This window comes from Nycticebus coucang, chromosome 4 (genome assembly GCF_027406575.1).
Source record: "Nycticebus coucang isolate mNycCou1 chromosome 4, mNycCou1.pri, whole genome shotgun sequence".
Classification (NCBI taxonomy): Eukaryota; Metazoa; Chordata; class Mammalia; order Primates; family Lorisidae; genus Nycticebus; species Nycticebus coucang.
In genome coordinates, this window is record NC_069783.1 from 71,945,709 (window position 1) to 71,952,722 (window position 7,014).

A 7,014-nucleotide genomic window follows, 5' to 3' on the forward strand; every position below is an offset into this window, starting at 1 on the left:
TGGAGTGGGGTGTCTCAGTCTTGCTAAGGCTGGTCTCAATTTCCTGACTTCAAGCAATTTTCCTGCCTCGGCCTCCCAGAATTCTAGGATTACAGGAGTGAGCAAGATAAGTTTTTGTTTGTTTGTTTGTTGTTTTTGTCCTGTCAACACAAATTTATTAAAAGTTTGCAGGTTGGGGGCGGCGCCTGTGGCTCAGTCGGTAAGGCGCCGGCCCCATATACCGAGGGTAGCGGGTTCAAACCCGGCCCTGGCCAAACTGCAACCAAAAAATAGCTGGGTGTTGTGGTGGGCACCTGTAGTCCCAGCTACTCGGGAGGCTGAGGCAAGAGAATCGCTTAGGCCCAGGAGTTGGAGGTTGCTGTGAGCTGTGTGAGGCCACGGCACTCTACCGAGGGCCATAAAGTGAGACTCTGTCTCTACAAAAAAAAAAAAAAAAGTTGCAGGTTGGGAGAAAGGGGTGGGGGCAACACTGCCAGCCTGAGATCCATAAGACAGGAGGCCTGAGGTGGGGACACAGCCAGCAGGGCATGGTCAGTGGTCATTGGCCAGTTGGTGGGCTGTTGTTCCCTCTGTGAGGCATCAGTGCCTGGGGCGTGGTGAAGGCTTTGGGAAGATGTGGAAGGTGTAGGTGCCTGGCTCTAGCTGCATCTGAGGGGGCAAAATGATGAGGAACTCTCCACCCCAGGGATTTTTGACCCCTAAGAGATAATTTTGGGAATGAGGATGATGGCACTCTGAGTTCAGGGCTGGACACTTGGATAATGCAGGCAATAGATGGTGGCAGCTGTGGTGCTGGGATGAGCCACAGAGGGAACAGTGGGTGGTGAGAGGCCAGGGCCCTAGGGGAAGCGGCCAGGGACCTGTGGACAGCCCCTCTGAAACCCGCCATGGTGGGGGCACCGCTCCCGAGTCCAAGCCCAGTGGGATGGCTCCATTGCCATGAACTCCTCACAGCACTGGCGGCTCACCACTGCCTGGAAGCCCATCTATGCCCATCACTTGTCCCTCTGGTGCAGGAATTTTCCCACCTGAAGGTACCAATCTTCTGACAGAGCCCATGGGAAAATCTCACATTTGGGCTCTTCCAGGTCCTCCTCCATGTCATTTGCAAGGTACAGTGCCATTTGCCAGTTACTGCACCTGGCTTGAAACCTTTTTATGCTTTTTATAGTGGTGGTGGCGGCTTTGTGTTGTGTCAACTTAGCTAAACAGGAACTACATTTTCCAGTTTCCTTCCCTGTGTGGTTTTAGACTAGGGCTGGCCATAGGAGAAATCTGCATGATTCCTGGGAGGCAGAAGCAAAGCAGGTGGGCAAGTAGCTCCTTCAGCTTCCACCAGACCTTCTTCAATTCCCCCAGCTTTTGGACTAAGGATGTGTTAGTTCCAGGTTTTCTTGCAGGTCACCTGCATTAACTAAGTCAGAGGCTTGCAAGTGGCACGAGACTGAGGCAGGTTTCAGCTCATCCTTGCTCCCCCCGGGTCCCAGTTTGTCCTTGCTCCCCTACTTCACACCTATGCTCCCCTCCGAATGCCTGCCTGCAGACCATACCCCCAGCCCCAGACAAAGGAGTAACACCCTCACACAGACTATCTAAGCAGCTCCCATAATCGTGTAAGGTCAAATTCTCCTAATAAATCCTTTATTCTAGGTCCCTCCTAGGGATTCTGCTTCTCTGATTGAATCACAACTATATAGAATCTACTAGTGGACATGGTTCCAAAAGCAACAGAACCTTAGTGAGCAATGGGCTTTCTGAATTCAGTCTGAGTCATCTAGCATTAATTCTGTGATCTAATTAAATTTAAAGGCATAAATGACCCTTACCAGAAATTGCCAGGGATAGAGATTACTGGTATTCTATGGTGTGTAATGGAGAAAAAAAGTTGTTTAAATAGTCACCAGTGGGCGGCGCCTGTGGTTCAAGGAGTAGGGCGCCGGTCCCATATTCCGGAGGTGGCGGGTTCAAACCCAGCCCCGGCCAAAAAAACACACACACAAAAAAATAATAAATAAAATAAAATAAAAATAAATGGTCACCAGTTATGTTTTCTCTGGTGATCATTTGGGAGGGGGGAGACAGGAGGAGGGAGGGCATTTGGGGGGACCTCACCTAATGTACATGATGCAATGGTACATTTCGAAACAATTAAGAAAAGATAGGGCAGCGCCTGTGGCTCAAGGAGTAGGGTGCTGGTCCCATATGCCAGAGGTGGCAGGTTCAAACCTAGCCCTGGCCAAAACCCCCCCAAAAAAAAGAAAAGAAAAGATAGCCGGGCGTTGTGGCAGGTGCCTGTAGTCCCAGCTACTCAGGAGGCTGAGGCAAGAGAATTGCTTGAGCTTAAGAGATTGAAGTTGCTGTGAGCTGCGACACCATAGCACTCTACCAAGGGCAACATAGTGAGACTCTGCCTCAAAACAAACAAACAAAAAACACACACACACACAAAAACAAACAAACAAAAAACTATTAAGAAAAGAGTATAATTGTGATGGATGTGTTAATAAGTTAAATGTAAGCATTTCACATTGTATATCAAAGCAGTACACTGAAAAAAAAAAAAAAAAAAGCAGTACACTGATCCCCATAAATGCATCATTGTACACAGTTATGATTTAATAAAAACAAAAAAATAAAATAAAATAAAATAAGTATGTGGACATCACAATAATTAAAAAAAAAACAAAAAAAAATGATCACCGATAGACAACTGTAATCAGGTGCCCATACAAGACAAAGCTTTGATTGACTGAGTATTTTATTGGATATCACAATTGTAATGAGATTGGTGGATTATTTCTAAGTGTCCTGAAGAACTTGGGGAAAGAATATAATGAATCAGGGCATCAGGGCTTTAAACTCCCATCTCGAGGTTTATGGAAAGAACCTGAATGTTTCATGGCTGTCATATGGTGTAAATTAATGTTCCCATCTTCATAGGTCTTTTCTGTTAAAAATTAGGTCATTGGGGGTGGCACCTGTGGCTCAGTGAGTAGGACACCATATACCTAGGGTGGCAGGTTCAAACCTGGCCCTGGCCAAACTGCAACAAAAAATAGTGGGGCATTGTGGCAGGCACCTGTAATCCCAGCTACTCAGCAGGTGGAGGCAAGAGAATCACCTAAGCCCAGGAGTTGGAGGTTGCTGTGAGCTGTGTGACACCACGGCACTCTACCAAGGGCGATAAAGTGTCTGTCTCTACAAAAAAAAAAAAAAAAAAACATTAAAAAAAATAGGTCATTAGCCTGGCAAAGTGGCTCAGACCTGTAATCCTAGGGCTCTGAGAGGCTAAGGCAGGTGGATTGCTTGTGTTCAGGAGTTTGAGACCAGCCTGAGCAAGAGTGAGACCCATCTCTACTAAAAATAGAAAAAATTATTATTTTTTTTGAGACAGAGTCTCACTATGTTGCCCTCGGTAGAGTGCTGTAGTGTCACAGCTCACAGCAACCTCCAACTCTTGGACTTAAGTGATTCTCTTGCCTCAGCCTCCTGGGTGCCTGCTGCAACACCTGTCTATTTTCTTGTTGTAGTTGTCATTGTTGTTTAGCTGGCCCGAGTGGGGGTCGAACCCGCCAGCCTCTGTGCATGTGGCTGGTGCCGTAACCACAGTGCTACAGACATGGAGCCAGAAAAAACTATTTTTTAAGTTTGAGGTTGCTATGAGCTATAATGCCACAGCACTTTACCCAAGGTGACAGAGTGAGATTCTGTCTTAAAAAAATTTTAGGTCATTGGGAAGAAGTGAGACCCTGAAAATTGTGATGGAAGTTCCAATGAACTGGGGACCTTAAGCCCCTAAATTCTGCTGAACCTCCTTTTCCAGCTGAAGCAGCTTCCCACTCCTATCTGAAGAAGTTAGTCTCTACTTGTTTGAAGGATACAGATGGCCTTCCCTGAAGTGATGGCCCTTAGGATCTACCTCCACCGCCCTCGTTGCTTATAGACTCAAGTCCATACAAACTCTAGAGAGGGAAGTACTCACGAGAAGATATGATACACACCAAAAACATTTGCATCATGTTCCCATTTTTTTTTTTTTGTAGAGACAGAGTCTTACTTTATGGCCCTGGGTAGAGTGCCATGGCCTCACACAGCTCACAGCAACCTCCAACTCCTGGGCTTAAGCGATTCTCTTGCCTCAGCCTCCCGAGTAGCTGGGACTACAGGCGCCCGCCACAACGCCCGGCTATTTTTTGGTTGCAGTTTGGCCGGGGCCGGGTTTGAACCCGCCACCCTCGGTATATGGGGCCGGCGCCCTACTGACTGAGCCACAGGCGCTGCCCCATGTTCCCATTTTTATAGACACAGGGGAAATGTACGGATATGGATCCCAAAAGTGTGTGATCATGGGAGAAGAAATATGAAGTAATATTAGACCGAGTTTATTTGTAAGGGCCTACTAAGCAGAGATTGTTAAATCAAAGTGTTAGCTGGAGAAACTCTAACAGATTGTTTAGTTTGTTGATTAAAATCTAGAAGTTGAAATACCAGAACTTCTTTGGTATGTTGTAGAAGAAGTATCCAATGGCTTATCCAATGGCTAAGGAAGATTGAAATGCTAGGGTAGACGTATCATGTAAGACCTGTTTAACTTCCCCCTTAATATGTGCCCAAGAAAGTCCAGAGGACAATTCCTTCACCAAGCCCGTGAGAAACACATTCATGAGGAAAGCCCTGATATCCTTTAAAAACTCTACGGTGTGGGTGGCGCCTGTGGCTCAGTGAGTAGGGCCCTGGCCCCATATACTGGCGGTGACAGGTTCAAACCTGGCCCCAGTCAAAACTGCAATAAATAAATAAATAAATAAATAAATAAATAAATAAATAAATAAAATAAAAACTCTATAGTGGCTATTCTCCAGTAGAGGGAACTTGAGCTATTGGACTTAGCTCCCAAATTCAAATGGGATGATGGGATCCCTAGTTAGCCGAACAGGTAATGATAATTGATCACAAAAGATAAAGTAGGTGTGGTTACCATAACGGGTTCATGAAAAACGTGGCCATGGAGAGAGAGAGACAGAGGTCAGGCATGGGCTTAGTAACATGAATTTCCATTTGCTAAGGGCAATCTGGCTACAGGCACTGCTGAGTGCCCAACCTACCAATAGCGGAGACCAACACTGAGCCTTAAATACAGAAATCGACCAGCCGCGGGATGCAAGTTGGTTACATAGGACCAGAATATCCATTGCTTTGTTCTCACCAGAATATCCATTTACTATGACACAGATTTGCGTTCCCTGCCCACAATGCTGCCAAAATCACCATCTGTGAACTTATAGAATGCTTTATTTACTATCCATACCATGTTGCTTCTGACCGAAGACTTCATTTCACAGCAAATGAAATGCAGCAATGGGCTCAGGTTCATGGAATTCACTGGTTGTACCTGCTCCCCATTCATTCTGAAGCTTGAAAAAAACAGTAGAAACAGTAGAATGGCCTTTTAACAACTTAGTTATACCAACATATGGAAGAAATCCCAAACCAGGATATATTGGTAGGAAGCACAGGGTAGAAATGAGAACAGATCCCTCACTATAACACATAGTGTTTCTCTAGAGAAATTTTTGCTTCCTATCTCTGTAACTTTGGGCTCTGCTAATCTAGAGGTATGAGTTTCAAAGAAAGAACTATTTCCACAGGGGAGACAGCAGTTATTCCACTGAATTGTAAGTTAAAACTGCCCTTCCCTATTTTGGGTTCCTCTTGCCAGTGAATCAACAGGCAAGGTAGAGGATTATTGTATTGCGTGGGGTGATTGATCCTGACTATCAAGAGGAAAATAGGAAACATTTTGGTATTTTCATGTCCTTTGAATAAAATCAATAGGCAAACTACCACAACTAAATACAGAGAAGAACTACTAATGGCCCACGCCAGCAACAAAGGTAATTATTTCATATTTTATCTACTATTGCTCTGTAATTTAAAGGGGATGGGAAAGTGTACCAAAGGGTTTTACTGTGTCATCTAAGAAAACTTCTTATTAATGTGTGACATACATGCAGAAAAGTGCTCACTAAATTTCCATAAAATGTAAAGACCTTTGTAACCAGCACCCAGATTAAGAAATAGAGTATTGCTTGGTGTGGTGGCGCATGCCTGTAGTCCCAGCTACTCAGGAGGCTGAGTCCAGGAGTTCTGGGCTGCGGTGTGCTATGCTGATCGGATGTCCGCACTAAGTTTAGCATCAATATGGTGACCTCCCAGGAGCTGGGGTGGGGGACCACCAGGTTGCCTAAGGAGGGGTGAACCGGCTCAGATCAGAAATGGAGCAGGTCGGGTGGCGCCTGCGGCTCAGTGAGTAGGGCGCCGGCCCCATATACTGAGGGTGGCGGGTTCAAACCCAGCCCCGGCTGAACTGCAACCAAAAAATAGCTGGGCATTGTGGCGGGTGCCTGTGGCGGGTGCTCAGGAGGCTGAGGCAGGAGAATTGCTGAAGCCCAAGAGCTAGAGGTTGCTGTGAGTCCTGTGACATCATGGCACTCTACTGAAGGCGGTAAAGTGAGACTCTGTTTCTACAAAAAAAAAAAGAAAGAAAGAAATGGAGCAGGTCAAAGCTCCCATGCTAATCAGTAGTGGGATCACACCTGTGAATAGCCACTGCACTCTAGCCTGAGCAACATAGTGAGACCCCCTCTCTTAAAAGAAAAAAATATATATATATAGAAAAGAAATAAAATAACATCAGCACTCCAGAAGTTTCCTTCATGCCCCTGTCGCTCAATAACCACCCCCAACCATTATCCTGACTTTCAACAAAATGGATTGGTTTTGCCTTGTTAAGCTAAATTTTGCCTGAGAAGAACTCTGTATTCAGATACTTGAGGCCTTACCTTACAAACCGCAACTAATTGACTAAGTCACTAAACCGAAAACCTAAATTAGGAGTATGTTTCTGAGTCTCAACCAATTACAGCAGCCATACTTCCATAAATCACAGGCAGTGAACTATTCAAACTATGTTCAAATAAAGCAAAGGCTGAACTGTAACCAATCCAGCTGTTT

At 45.4% G+C, this 7,014-nt stretch overlaps 1 pseudogene; it reads right to left on the reverse strand.

Annotated features, from left to right (window-relative positions):
- Positions 1 to 579: 579 nt before the first annotated feature.
- LOC128583179 (speedy protein C-like) lies at positions 580 to 1,124 on the reverse strand (annotated as a pseudogene).
- Positions 1,125 to 7,014: the final 5,890 nt, after the last annotated feature.